At 35.7% G+C, this 15,884-nt stretch overlaps 1 protein-coding gene across 1 annotated transcript in view; it reads left to right on the forward strand.

The window, feature by feature from the left end:
• LOC132706483 (ras-like protein family member 10B) overlaps window positions 1-15,884 on the forward strand; it is a 143,651-nt gene that overhangs the window by 116,334 nt on the left and 11,433 nt on the right. The gene's annotated exons all lie outside the window — the stretch shown is intronic.

Raw genomic sequence — 15,884 nt, forward strand, 5'->3', positions numbered from 1 at the left:
CACTTTTTTATGCAGTTCTTCTAGGGTTAAAACACTATTCACACATAAAAGCGTAGATTATACGCCTAATAAGATCTGCATGTTGCTCTTTAAAAACTCTCTCCTCTCACTTTCCTCTTGACTATCACATTTGTACAATTTTTCATACAGTTGACTTCGGAACTTTTCCCCTTCTGAATTTCTTATAAAATTGTAAACATTCCAAACAATTTTTTTAGCATTCGAAGACAAATGGATCCGTTTTTTTATTTGCCGAGGGAGTTCGTCTTCTAAATTGTCATTAGGTTCGACTACCATCTCCACTTCGTCTTCAAACTCCGCGTAACAGAAGAACATCTGCTTCATTCAACGGTTTCCTCATTTTAACCTTCAAAAAAGGTTTAATTGAAAGATTCTAATAAATTTACAGGTTTTACAGCTTACAGCTTCGCGTGGTCAAAGCTCGAGAATCAGGTACATAAATAAGTACTTACTGGAAGGATCACAGTCAAATACCTCAGTAATATAAACGAACATATCGCAAGTTAGATTAAACTTTTAAGAACGATACATATCACCTGATGTTAAAATAAACGCTTCTACTTTACTAGTCCATTTACGTTTCAAATAAAAATTTCTGGTTTCTACAAAAATTCGTTAGGTCAGGCAGAATGCACAATAAACATCTGTTGGAATGGGGTTTACGACTGCCCTGCGAAAGTCTGCGGTTAAGGTACTGTAAAATACTTAAAACGTCAAAGCAATAATAGCACTATATTTTTGGTCGTATTATACTTCAATATCTATAGACAAGGAACTTGTTTGGGCGGAAAAGGCATTTGATTCAAATTGAAGTGTTCAATCAGTCTAAATGAGAAAATTAATCCATAAAACTCTATAAATTGAACAATATTTTAGGTAGGCAACAAATAAACTAGATGAATACTCGTAAAAATGTTAGTATATATTGTTATTCAATAGTGTCGACAGTACTAATCATAGTAGTAAAATGATGAGTACATCAAGATATTCTTTCCAATGAAAAAAGTGATAATAATTCTTCCGTATCGGCGAACAAAAAAGTTTGTTTTAATTGTATATGAATGATAGCAGAGGTTATATTAGTAGTTTTACCATACTGGAATTTTAGCGACGAATATGTTTAAATTATTGGTCAAAAAAGTTTAGGAAAACCAAGGTGACTAAACAAAGTACGCGGTTTGAATAAAAGTTCGCTCTTTCTATTTCAAAAACGGAAACACTAACATTAGACAGAATGTTAAAATTAAACAGAACCTAATAAGGCGCCCACCCTGTAGCTATTTTAATAAGAGCAGGTTTACCATATGGGAAGTCTGTTAAAATTCTGCTTACAGAGATATATTGTTATTAGGTACTTACGTCGTAGGTAGGTAGGTCGCGGTTATATTCTGGTTTTTCAGGTCGATTGCTAAAAAGCTCAAGTTTTGAAAACAAACTTTAACACTTCGAGAGGCAAAGCAAACTGTAGATGTAATTTATTATTTTTCGTAGTAAAGTTTAAAATGCAACAGATTTTGTTAAATGATTTTTTACGATTATTATTATAATTTGGTCTGTATTCTTCAGGAATAATCCGAATACTTGAATATACCAAAGAACATCCGCATATGCCAAGCTAAGAAAAAACTTTTGGATCTTCCTCTGAGCACTTATTGATTGCTTAAAAGGATGATCCAAAAGCTTGCACGTGACCGTCATGACGGTTGTTTGTTTCTAGCACTTCGGATGCACTACCGATTTCGGAAAAACGAAAATATTAAAATACCGAACCTGAACTGCAAATGTTACCCCGGCAACACAGGTACGGGATAATCCGAAAATCAAATCTCGCACGTCGATTTATTTATGCACGAGCGGGTGTCCAACCGAACAATGTGTGCACTTCGCTGATTCTGAGTTTGTCAAAATGGATCTCGCGTCACTAAATGTTTGAGTAAATTGTTCTGTGACGGTTCGTGGGACCGTACGCACCACCACTGATAAATATGTATCGCTCTGATAATTTGCAAACGCTTTGTTAAAACAATTTTCTTCATTCGCCACCCCAAGTTGGTTCCTATCGGTTAGGTAAACCGTATGAAACTTCGCCGTCGTCTTGATCCGTTAAGAGGTTTATCACAGACGACTTCAAATTGTGAGAACATTTTTTTTTTAAGTTTTATCGGGTTTCGAGTGTTATAAGTATTATTAGAGTGTTCTGATTCGATTTAAAAAACGATTTAGTGGGCCTAAAAAATAAGGTTCAGGCACTTTCCCATACGCGAACAATGTTTTGTAGGAGACTAGTAATTAGAAGCAATCATTATAAAATAAAACAAATTAAATGACATTAAAAAAAAATGGGTCATTTCAGTCTCAGTTCCTAGACTTGTCTCCCATTTAACCAGAAATAACGCCGATATTTTTAGTGTAAGATTTGTATTTACTTTATACTTTCGTCATTCACACACCATACAAAGAGGCATTCCAAACTGATCATTTATTTTAAAGACAGTAGAAGGCTGAGGCCCAAATTCAATGCAACGATGTCCCCAAAAAGGAAACCTCACTGCATCAAATGACCAATTAAAAACAAAAACATTTCTTAACCTTTCTATATTTTTATTTATTTATGTTGTTATTGAGATTGAGATTAACAAGCCGAGCAGAAGAAAGGACATTAAACATTAACCACAATTAAACGCTACTAAGTAATGTAGGTACGTTACTTTTGCCCTTTGATAGGTGAAAATTTGCTTATTTTTGTTCTGAGGCTTTTAACCTTTTACCCCCTCCCTTACCGGGACTCTTTAACTGTAATTAATTATTGATTATTTTAAAAATTGAACTATTTTATCAACTAAAAAAAAATGATTCAACTATTTTACCAAAAATAGTAATGGTTAAACTAGGTATATTCGATTACGCAATTGCTAATCATAAATCAAATGAAGTGACTTTTGTAATATACGTTTACAGTTTCAGCCAGTTTGTGCGTTTCCTTTTTTTTATGGGACAGAAACGCTACATGTGTTTTGTGTGCTCGGCGATTTTCTGCTGGAACAAATGGAACAAATTTGCATAAAATTTTGTGTGTCTGTCTGCTGTCAAACAAAATGGAACATAGAATTTGCATAAAATTATGTTTAAAAAATGGACTGGAGTGCTGCAAAACACTTTTAATGTTGACATCGGCGTATGCTGAATCTACTAAGAGCAAAAAAAATTATAAGTGGTACAAGCTGTTCCAAGATGGCCGAAAAGACGTCGATGACGAACCTCGCTCTGGACGCGCAGCACTTCAATCACTGATGAAAGCGTTGAAGGAGTGAAACAAATGGTGTCGAAAAATCGTGGAATCACTATTAGAGAAATGGTCGAAGACGTCATCTCTATTGGCTGGGGCCATGCGATATTTTCCGAAGTTTTGGGCATGAAACGTGTACCAGCAAAATTTGTTCGGAAACTGCTTAATTTTGAACAATAGGCCCGTCGAAGGAGCATTGCCGAAGAGCTTTTAACTGACGTCAATGATGATCCTGATAGGCTCAGAAAGGTCATAACTAGTGACGAGCCATGACGTCGAAACCAAAGCCCAGCCATCACAATGGAGGAATCCTGAATCGCCAAGACCGAAAAAAGCACTTCAAGTTCTATCAAATGTCAAGGTTTTGCTTATATTTTCTTTGATTATCGTGGCGTAGTACATTAAGAGTTCTCACCACAAGGTCGTACGGTCAATAAGAAGTTATGCGCCGTTTAGGAGAAGCAATATGAAAAAAACGTCAGGAATTGTGCGAAAATGCACTTGCTCGCTCATCCTTGCCTGTGTCAAACTTTTTGGCCAAAAACAAAACCACAATCATGCGTCAGCCAGCATATTTACCGGATATGGCTTTATGCGACTTTTTCCTGTTCTCAAAACTTGAGATCTAGATTATAATATGGGTTAATGGTGTGGCGTCTAAAACTCGTATATCAATATCATATTGATAGCTTGGAGTTTATACAGAGACGGTTCCTTAAAGGCTCAAGGCTCAGTTTTTAAGGAAGGATGATTTGAACATCAGGTACCATTAGGCAGGTTCGGGGAATCGTCTCTGGAGGTTAAGAAATCAACTCTGAGTGACTTTTAAGCAAATTAAAATTTTACGTCCCTACATCTAGGGCAAATGTGTTATATCATACGCCAATTTTGTTTATGTGTTTATATATATATATATATATATATATATATATATATATATATATATATATATATATATATATATATATATATATATATATATATATATATATATATATATATATATATATATATATATATATATATATATATATATATATATATATATATATATATATATATATATATATTGAACTCCGACTGGAATCCTGCAGACGTTTCGCCAAAATCTCACTTGGCATCTTCAATGCTCGTGCTCAGTGTTCGAAGTGTTTTCGAAGCGCGAGCATTGAAGATGCCAAGTGAGATTTTGGCGAAACGTCTGCAGGATTCCAGTCGAAGTTCAACGAGCGAACGGATGATATCCCGGAATATAGTGTCATCACATTTTTCCATCCGTAAATCAATACGTGAGAGGTATATATATATATATATATATATATATATATATATATATATATATATATATATATATATATATATATATATATATATATATATATATATATATATATATATATATATATATATATATATATATATATATATATATATATATATATATATATATATATATATATATATATCAAAATGACGTCCAAAAATATAGCGTACAGGTTTCAAACATCACAATCACTGTAGACCTATATTCTTTTTTGTTTTTTATGCAATATATATATATATATATATATATATATATATATATATATATATATATATATATATATATATATATATATATATATATTTATATATTTCCTGTAATTGGGTGGACATCTGTTGAAATAAATAAATTTTCTTGCATAAAAAACAAAAAAGAATATAGGTCTACAGTGATTGTGATGTTTGAAAGCTGTACGCTATATTTTTGGACGTCATTTTGATATAGCGCTCTATATGTTTTTTTTACATATTATTCATGATTTTTAAATAAATTCATTTTTATGAAATTAAATGTGATTTGACTAGACAAAGTACTGGGCTCGTCAATCTGTTTGTTCGGTTTGCGTTAAAGCATTAAGAAACTAGCAAAAAGGTAGGAAGAAATGTTTCACCTTTGGTGTTACTATGGCATGGCGAGAGCTTAAGAATCACAATGGTGATTATCGTGTAATGTGTATCCCACACTTGACTCTGCTATTCGACCAGTACCTCATGGAGCAGACGTACCGATACCCACCGCCCCAAAAAAACTAGAAAACGTGATATCGCCAGAATCAGAGGAACCTAATTCCGACCCAGATGATTTAGATTTCACACCAGATTTCAGAAAGCCCAAAGTGTTTAATCAGAGATTTGCACCCTCCAAAGACTTCGTGACGAGCATTTAGAAGCACCTGGCATCGCGAAAAAGAGTTATGTCAATATTTTACTCAGGAAGGACCGCTAGTGTATTGCAACAATATTCCTGACTAGGATCTTAACTAGGATTCCACTTTTTTTCTTTTCGATTAATATTTGCAAATAAAAAACTTACGTGCAAATAAATACATAGAATTTTTGAAAGCCAAAATTATACAAAATCAGTTTTCAAAAACAAAAAATCTGTCAGAAAGATTAATTTTGTAGAAATATGGCATCGGTCGCAGGAAAGGCAGAGGTTGCGTTTGCCAGCAATGACCGGCCCGCTAAAATACTAAAACGGACGCCCAGATTCACAATAAACTCGACATGAAAATGGCGCCATAAAGCCGCGTCATCGTCGCGCGATATTTCGCAATTAACGAGACGCCGTGCGCGACGAATTAATGCGCAACACGTACACGCCGAAACCGACGATTTAAGTTGTGTTTAATATATTAGATGTCGCCCGCGTCGTCGTTCCGTAGAATGCGAAATAATGTCCTGTCGGGTCGTAATGATGAAACACTACTCCTGTCGACGCGCAGCAGGAAATAAATACGTGCCGAAACGGGAACAGGAACGCAGGTGCTGACGTTAAGTCGACTTGATAAATTCGGATACGCGTCTAGTCGATCATCACCGAAGTTAAGGGCAACGAAATATTTTTTATTTTAAATGATTTGTGGTCGAAGTTGTAAGGGTTCTCGAATTTACCCTACGTTTTTGATCAATTCCAAGTTTAATAATAATAATAATAGACTGTCTTTATTGATAAACAAAATATTACAATATAAGTAATAATACAAGATAGGCGACATTCGCAATTTTCGCTCTTCCATGTAACCCAGCACCAACACCATAATCTGTATATAACTGGTGATTCAATAAGAGTTTCCACATTACAATCTGAAATATTTTTGAAACGCCACTGTATTTGTTTATTATCATTTGAGATTTCTAACCTCAAAACATAAACAGAATTAGTCATGGAGCAATATACGACTGAACAACGTGTAAAAATTGTGCAAGCCTATGAAAATGCTCGATCAAGAAAAAATGCATTTCGGGCTCTACGTGAATTTTTCGCGCAAAATCGACCTTCTGAGAGGTAACTAACCTCAAAGTCGCTTTTGCTAGATACTGGCGGTCCTAATAAACAATATTAACGCTTTATTATAGAGAGGGACGTTATAGCATAAGGTATTTCAGGAAATAATTTAACTGCGTTATAGCTAAAAGATCTCTGGAAACTTACCAAAGTGTACGCAATATCATAAACAATGACAGGTGTCTCGATTATGAATATCAGTCGCTCCTCCAGCTTGGGTCAGTGTGAAATACTTTCTTAGATTGTAACTAAAACTAATTAGAAGCATTCTGAAGTCATTGAAGTCTCTCCTTATCTCGATTAAGTATAACTGGCCAATAGATGGTATTGCAATAAACGACATGGCATAAAAGTAACATATCGCAGAGTTTAAGTTTGATTTCTTTACTGAGAAAATGTTTATGAATACAGAATGTCTTCAACTTATAGAAGGAATTTTGTAACAACGAACTGACATGCTTGGAACACCGCATGTCACCGTCAAACCATATTCCTAAATGTTTACGTCCGCCTGAAGAAGTAGAGAGAATCTCATCATTCAGCGAAATCTTAAAAGAGGCTTTTTTTACAATATCTTCCTTTTTATTTCCAAATAATACCATCTGCGTTTTGTTAGTATTCAATAAGAGGTTGTGGGCCGCAGACACCTCCGAAATTATTTTTAGATATAAATTTATTTTAGTACCGACATTTAAAGCTTCACTAGCAACTGAATATCATCATCATCAGAATACTCCAGTGGGGGACACCCCTCTCCAAGGCAATGGCATCTGAATGAGTATTTCTTATAACTATCCTTTGGTATCTCTGACCAAGAAAATGATTAAAAAATGAAAGAGCAGTACCTTTTATCCCGAAGAATTCCAGTTTAGCTAGGAGAAGGAAATTATCCAAGGTGTCGAACGCTTTGCTATAGTCCAAGAGTTTTAATTTAGAATCCGCTTCTCTCAATGAATCATCAGTAACATGAAGCAAGCCAGAAGCAGTGCTGTGAAGAGGTCGAAAACCAGACTGAGTGTTTACGAGGATTTTGTAATCGCATAGGAACTGACGAAGTTGTCTAGCTTCATTTTTTTTAATAACCTTTGAGATGATTGGCAACAAACGGATTGGCCTAAAATCGTTAATGCCACTTGGACACTCTTTCTTTGGAACGGGTATAACTTCAGCCTTGCTACCAAGAGTCGGGAAAAAACCCGGTCAGCAGACACTTGTTAACAACGAAAGTGATATAATCGACTAAATATGGAGTAGTGAAAAGAATCATTTTTATATCAATATTGTCTGAGCCATGAGCATTAGGTTTAATACTAATCACTTTAGCAGAACGGAATGAATTGGAACCGAATTGTTTATTAATATAATTTGCCGACACAAACCCCAGATCAATACCACCAACAGCCCAAAAAAATATAAAAGCAACATTAAAACTATAAGTTTGGTCAAAATTCCTCCTCAAAGTACGCCAAAAATTTTTAGGATCAGCCTTAAATGTACTTGCCAAATATGCCCTTTTCTCGGCTCCCACACAGGAGTTCACAAAATTTCGTAATTCTCTATACTCCTTTAAAGCAATATCTAACTTAAGTTTGTAAAGTAACTTTGTACTTTAAGTTTTATTAAAAGTATAAGGTTTTCGGTAATTAAAGGGACTGCGGGTCTCCTAATTCTAATTGTTTTTAATGGAGCATGAATATCAAATAAATAGTTTATATTATTAGTAAGAAAGTCAACTTGTAAGTTTATATCATCAAAAGAGTATAAAAAATCCCAGTTAATTGCTCTAAGACTCTAAAGGTTCGAAAGATTTGAGGGGGCGGAGCTAAAGAAGGGGCATTAGCATTGTCTCGGATGACCGATTCCCATATTGGTGACAAGACCTAAATCGCGGTTAAGATTGTTAGATTGCTTATAAATTTCTATATACTCTTGGAATTTTCATATGATTGTGTTCGGCAACTGCTGACTATCTGTCTTAGTCTTAAGGCGGGAATTTTGAATTTTGACTTTGACGGATCGACGATGTTGAGATAAGTGGTAAATCCTGTTATAATGTTTTTTCTTTAGAACTTCTGATATATGATCAGTGATATTTTGAATGTGAGGAAGGACAACAGTGGCAAGTGTGGGATTGCTTTCGCGCTCATTGCTATTGGAAGATTATGGTGAAGTGCATTTTGTGATGGAACGTTGGAAAATTATTAGAGAGAAGCGTAAAGATTCTACGTTGAAACTAACCAGAATATCTTGCGTATGTAATGTAAAGCTTTTTAATTGTTCAATGAAGTGAAAGGAATTGAGTACGAAACTATCAGTTTTTCCTGTAACGAGTAAAAGGGATAATCCTAGTTTGTGAATCTTAGGAGCCTGTAGAGACGAGGAATTTTAGAGTCGGGACTTTTTCACGGAGTGAAATAGGAAAAAAGCCTTAATAACAGATTTAAAGTTGCGTTCCATAAATGACGTGGGATCTTTTTTAAGTTGATCTGAAAGAATATCTTGAATCTTTTCCTGATATTCATACGATGTCGCGATTAGATTTTAAAAATTTTACTGCAATGCGTTTAGGAGGTTTTGAGTTTTAAGGATTTTTGCGGTTACAAGTCAGTTATCCGAGACGATGTTTATGGATGATGGATGAATTTTGAATTTATTCGGAAACATGCACCGCCAAAAACTGGTCGCACAGACTTCAAACGTGTGTGGCTCATGTTAGACCTTTTAAAGCTGATAAAAATTTGCTACTAAGCATTGATTAGAATATACTCTTTTTAAGCTATCTATCCGACATTCTGAAGGAAAGCGTTCTTATAAACTTTTTTCATCGAACTGACATTCTTGTAAGTATATACTGCCCATCTAAAACAAGATTATTAAAAATCTCATTTCTGCTTTATCCACAAAGTTTTGCAGAGAACTGACACCCAAACAAGAAGTCTGAATTTTGTTATCTAAACACTAAAATTTGAAAAACGGCACCACCATATACTAATAAAATGGCGCGAAATTCAAATTTTTATTAAAAATCTTGGACGCGGCCTTACTGACAAATCTACCTCCTATAAGGTTTTAATTTCTTGCGAAATGTCAGTGCTGGCTAGTTCCATTGACAATATACCAGACCTCACCACATTGAGGTTATGTGTTGAATTTGTTAATTAGTATCAATGTCTAAAATCAGTTAAATTTACTAATCTCCGTGGCGTAACGAACAAGACCCAAATAAAATGATACGCCACTGACATTTTTTTCAGATACAAAGATACAAATTTAGTTACCCTGCAACAAATGACAGTCACTGTTAAATCGCTCTTCGTGTGGAATCGAAACTTCGAGGTAGTCGACGAACCAGTCTCACTCCGACTCCGTGTTGTAATCCACCAATAACCCCCTACCCCCCCGCCTACCGGCGTGACCCGTTTTTGGGAGCGTCGAGGCGCCTGCTTGGCCGTCGTTTTTATCCACTCATCCCATATATTCCAGTTTATGGTCCGGAACGGACGATCGAACAATGAAAGCTTTGTTTTCGATGTACGCGCTTCGATAAATCGCCCACCAAAATTTCACTTTCGTATTAGCTGCGTAAAAAAGGGAGAAAAAATTACTCAGTCCCCTAGTGAAATATACATTTTAAACAAAAAAATAAGAAAGTCCTTTTTTACTGTTCAGCAAAGTCGAGGTACAAAAAATTAGCAAAAAAACATATTTTTAGCAAACAAAAAAGATTTATTTTTGCTCCGTCCTCTAGAAGTACGCAAAATTAGCAAACGAGAAAATTTCAACAAAAAAAAAGCAAAAAATTAATTTTTTACTCGCCCTTCTAACGTCGAGCTTTGAAAGATAAACAAAATATAAATTTATACCAAAAGATTTTTTTTAACTCAGTCCTCCAATTCCGAGGTACACAAAATTATCAATAGAATAACTTTTAACCCAAACAAAGTAAAAAATATATATGTAACCAGTTCTCGTAAACTATACATACCTTTTAACCAAAAAAAAAAGTAACACCAAAATTTATTAGCCGAGGACGCTGATTTTAACAAAAAAAACAGATCCCCCTAATGAAATTAGCAGTAATAGCAATATTTTTTTTACTCATTCCTCTAGCAAGAACTAAGTTTTAACAAAAGAAATTTTGTTTCTACCGTAATCTAAAGTCGAGGTACAAAAAACTAGAGAAAAATTAATTTTTAACAAAAAAATTAAAAAGATTTTTGTTTCTCGGTCCTCCAATGTCGAGATACACAAAACTAGTAAAAAAAACAATTAGTAGTTAGAGTAATATATTTTTTTGCTCAGTCCTTTAGCAAGAACTGAATTTTAACGAAAAGTTTGTTTTTCACTGTAATCTAAGGTCGAAGTACAAGAAACTAGAGAATGATCAATTTTAAACAAAAAGATTTAAAAAAATTTTTTACTCAGTCCTCCAATGTCTGAACTTTTAACCAAAACAAAGTAAAAAAAATATAACCAGTTTGCTAAAGTGCACATAACTTCTAATGCCAAGCACACTCATTTTAACAAAAAAACAGTTCCGCTGAAGGTGAAAAATGAAATTAGTAGTAAGAGTAGTCTTCCAGTACGCGAAGTTAGCAAAAGAATAAATTTTAATTTAAAAAAAGTAAAAAAAAATACTCAGTCTGCTGAAGTCAAACATAATTAGCAAAAAAATAAATGTCAACAAAAAAAAAGTAACAATAAAATGTAGGTATTTGGTATCTTAACGTTGAGACGAACACATATTTAAAAAGCAAAAAGTTCAGCCGAATGAGAAAAATGAAATTTCCCCACTTTCTCGAAACGGATCAACGCTAGGGCCACTTTCGTCGTTCGTCACGGGTCACGTATCGTCACGTACGTGACGAATCGCCCCTCGGTGGAATTGGAAACGTCAGGATCTTAGGTGGAATATTAAGGAAGGCGACTTTATTACATTAGCAGTTGATAAGAAGTACGAGAAGAGGACGTGATCGATTAAAGGTAGACCTATTTACGATTTGATATCCACTTTAAGTCTTTTTTGTCGTTGCAGAGACGGACCAGATAAATGTAGATATATGTTTTTTTTTTATATACTTCTTACTCCAAAATACACAATTATGCACGTTCTTTAACTACAGTTGTGAAACGTTTCCGGTACTTTCTTCTAATTCTGGCGCCGTCTCCCTTCGAAGGTTGGCGATCCACATAGTCAATCCAACCTTCGATACTGCTGTCCGGGATATATCCATCTAGATGCAATTGAACCATCGACGCATATCCTTAAGCCACGAGTTCCGGCATCTCCCCACAGATCTTTCGCTTTGGATTTTGCCCTCCAGTATCAGGCGCAAAATTTCATATCTTTCCCCACGCAATACATGCCCAAAGTAGAGTGTTTCTCTGATCTTCAAAGTAGTAAAGTGAAAACTCCCTATAGCGTATTACGAACAACATTTGTTGTACTATTAGGTCTCCATGCAAAGCTATGTATTAATCCACTCTGTATAACGAATTTCTCACTCTCTGTACCGAAAGAAAAAAGGCCACATCAGGGAACAAAGTAAGGAATGCACAGCATTGTTTCGATCAGTTCTAATTTGACTTAGTGAATCGGCCAAGGCGAGTAAGCAAAAAATTTTATCTCTAGATGATAAAGTTCCTTTAAACGGGGAAAAAAGAAAAGTGATGTGGGACGTCGATACGGACTTACACCGTCGACTGTATCCACGATTTGGAAGTGCAAAGAAAAAATCATTCATGCTATCGTCATGCAGGACTTATTTAGAAGTGAGGGATTGCATGATTTTATGGTGATAAATCAGGATTAACCTACAACAGCAGACTTGACAGAGGAAGCCATATTACAACAAGCAAGAAAGGGCGAGGAAGAGCACCAAGAGAAAGAAGAAGATGAAGAAGTTGATTTGTAACCACCACCAACCATTCAACAAACTCTATATTCAGTTAAGCTGCTAGAGAAATTTTTATAAGGAAAAAAAACAGTCCCTTCAAATTTGTTATATAGAGTTTCGACTAGTTTCTTCTGTTTATTCATACGTATCAGTACTTCTGCACCTGATACTTTCTCAATCCAAGATATACGAAGGATACGGCGGTATAATACACAAAGCTGCAAAGAATCATTAGGAATTGCGGCGGAATGAGGAATTAGAATTATTAATCCTATCTGAAGTGACTGAATACAAAAAAAGAGGAAGATTTGGCACATTACAGGGAAACAAAGAGAAATGCGAGGAAATTGATACAAAAGAAGGAAGATGAGCTCTGGCACCGAAATTGTAAGGAAATTAACACAAGAAGGAAAAACACGTAAGCTTGGAAATTTATTAAAAGTGTAAAAACATTACACAAGAAAAATACGCCCTCCTCAACTCATCGAAAACAATAAATAGATTGATTGCTACAAAGGATTACTGACAGAAGTTAGGCAAGAATTCCTAAATGATTCATTTATGGAAGATATTGAAATACATTCTGAACAAGTTGAAATCACCATAGAAATGACGAAATCCGCAATAAAGAGTCTAAAAATGGAAAAGCACCAGGTCCTGAAGGCATTTACCCTTATCTACTCAAAAATGGAAGCGAATACATAGTACATGTCTGCCAAATTTCATTGAAGTATCTAAAGTGGTATTACACATTACATATTGGTATTGGTATTGGTATTAAAGGGGGGCGCCCTTGCGGGCGTCCAAGCACTTAGGCCAACAGATGGGCCCGTTGTGCCCCCGGGCCGTTCTAGAGGGCGTCCAGAATGCCGCCCCTCCTATAGAAGGTCAGCAACTCCTTTAGCCCAATACCGTGCACTGAATCCGGATCGATCAGGGCCGTTCCGAAGACTCCCAATCTTGCCCATGTCAAGGCAGGGCACTCGGTGAGCAGATGATACGGGGTCTCCTCCCCTTCCATGCACCACCTACACTCCCGGTCGTCTCCAATGCCTAGCAAGCAAAGATGCCTCCTAAGCCAGCAATGTCTTGTGTAGGCCCCTGTTAGTGCTCTACACTCCCTTCTGGTCAGTCTAAGCAGCTCCCTGCTCCTATATGCCTATGCGAGGAGCCCTCTCTGGCTAAGGCGTCCGCTGCCTCATTGCCCCGGATACCGGTGTGACCCGGGACCCAGACCAACGTGACATTTCTCTCCTCAGCCACCCTCCCCTTTGCACTCCTTTATCAACGCACCGACGCACGCACTGACTTCAGCGCCATGAGTGAAGCCCACATTACATATATATATATATATATATATATATATATATATATATATATATATATATATATATATATATATATATATATATATATATATATATATATATATATATATATATATATATATATATATATATATATATATATATATATATATACGTGGGAGTAGTTTAGCTCAACGTGCGTCCTCAAAAATGTTTGAAAATTCCTAAAAAACTTTCTCTCTTGTTTTCTCTTAGAAGAAGGCTGTTAATTTTCTATTCGTCGTGAAGGACGACTGGCATAATTATACATAATCACTACTGTAACAATAAACACACAACAAACAAACACAGACGCAAATAGATCGTAATGTTCGTAAACAACGGCATTCGAAGTCCGAGGCATAGATAATTTCCCGTTCGAAAGGAGTATCTAAGGTTGTGACATTTATATTTATTTATATAAATTTTGCTTTCCGTCGATGGATGGAACGCATAGTAATTTATTATAAAATACATATTATTATTAAATAATGAAGGATAATACTCTACTATTTCAAGATGTTATTGAAAAATTAACAAGGGGTCAATTCTCCAGTCCCAACACTATTTTCACTACTTACCAATTACTGCACAATTTATATTGTCTTAAGTGTTAATTTTTTATCTATGCCCATTGGTATTGTTGCTGCGCACCATTTAGATGCAGGCAAATCAGCAATTTTGTATTATTATTGTGAACATGTAACACTTGTTATTTTACTGGGATACGATCCGGTAGTTTCGCATCTTCGTTTTAAATTCTAAGCGCTTTTTTTTCCTCGCCGGCAAACACCTGATTTGCTCTACGACAGCGCTAAAAGGCTAAGAAAGTCTTAATTTCATTCGCTTTATTTAGTTGTTGTTACTGATGTTTCAAATACACACTTTCTTATAAATGGTCTCCTTAAAACTATACCATTTTATTAATAAAGAATTAATTTAACCCGACAGTGGAATAAATATGTACATATTCCCTTTGAATAAATAATTCGTTCGCGAAATAGTTCCGTGATTTCTCTCCGTTCCGAATATCTGACGAAGTACCCTGTTTATCTTTCTCACTCCTGGCTCCGAGCGATATGCGTGCGATCATATCGGTTTCCTGTTGTTTGGTAGAAGAACAGTGTGGTAGCTAGCCAAAAGTGAGTAACCTACCGGCTTTTTCTTCAGCCATCGCTTTGCGGATATAGGGTTGATCTTAGATGTGTGGTTACTCTGTAAGAGGCTTTGACTGCTACCTGCTGTCTACCAAGCTTTCACCCTCAAGAACATCCATCGAGGTAAAGTCTTTAACTATTTAGCTTTTGTTACCTTTACCATTCTATTCACTCTTTAAAGAGTCAGTAAATTTTCCGGCTCGTTTTCGGAATTTAGCCGCTGTCGGCTTATACGCGGAAACTTTATAGGGCCCTTGGAGCACCCGTACTCTCCTTGGAGCCCTGTTTTGCCCTTGGAGCTCTGTACTCGCCTTAGGGGATCCGTACCCCCTTTAGGAGGACTCGCGTTTTAGAGGCGTCCTTATTGACGTATTCTGGGAGGATCCACACTGCGAAATTCCTGTGTTCTCTGGATATTGGAGCACTTAATAGATCTGTAGGTTGCACTGCTCGGGAATAACGTTGTGACGTTCAATTCGATATAAGCGCTTCGGGAGATATTGTCAGGCATACCTTTTTTTTATTTTCCGTTTGTGTTACTCTCGGTCATTTAATCGATGGTTTTTTTTTGCGGTACCGACCGATGTAGTTTTACCATCGAAAAATTTGTGTACAAATGCTTTGAAAATTTATATATTATAATTACTTGCGGGAAGTTGACGTACCGGTAATACTGAGTATGATCGTTGTCGAGTTATTGATAGTTACCTATATTGCCCCTGTTAGCCTGTGATGATCACCTAAGGGAATTTGTCTTTTTTGTGTATTTCTGTTATTTTTAGAATTTCGTATTAAACGGGCTGTCAACTTGTTGTGGGAACGGCAAATAAATTTTGCGGAGTTTAG

Source organism: Cylas formicarius, unplaced genomic scaffold (assembly GCF_029955315.1).
Source record: "Cylas formicarius isolate icCylForm1 unplaced genomic scaffold, icCylForm1.1 PGA_scaffold_8__14_contigs__length_24414737, whole genome shotgun sequence".
Classification (NCBI taxonomy): domain Eukaryota; kingdom Metazoa; phylum Arthropoda; class Insecta; order Coleoptera; family Brentidae; genus Cylas; species Cylas formicarius.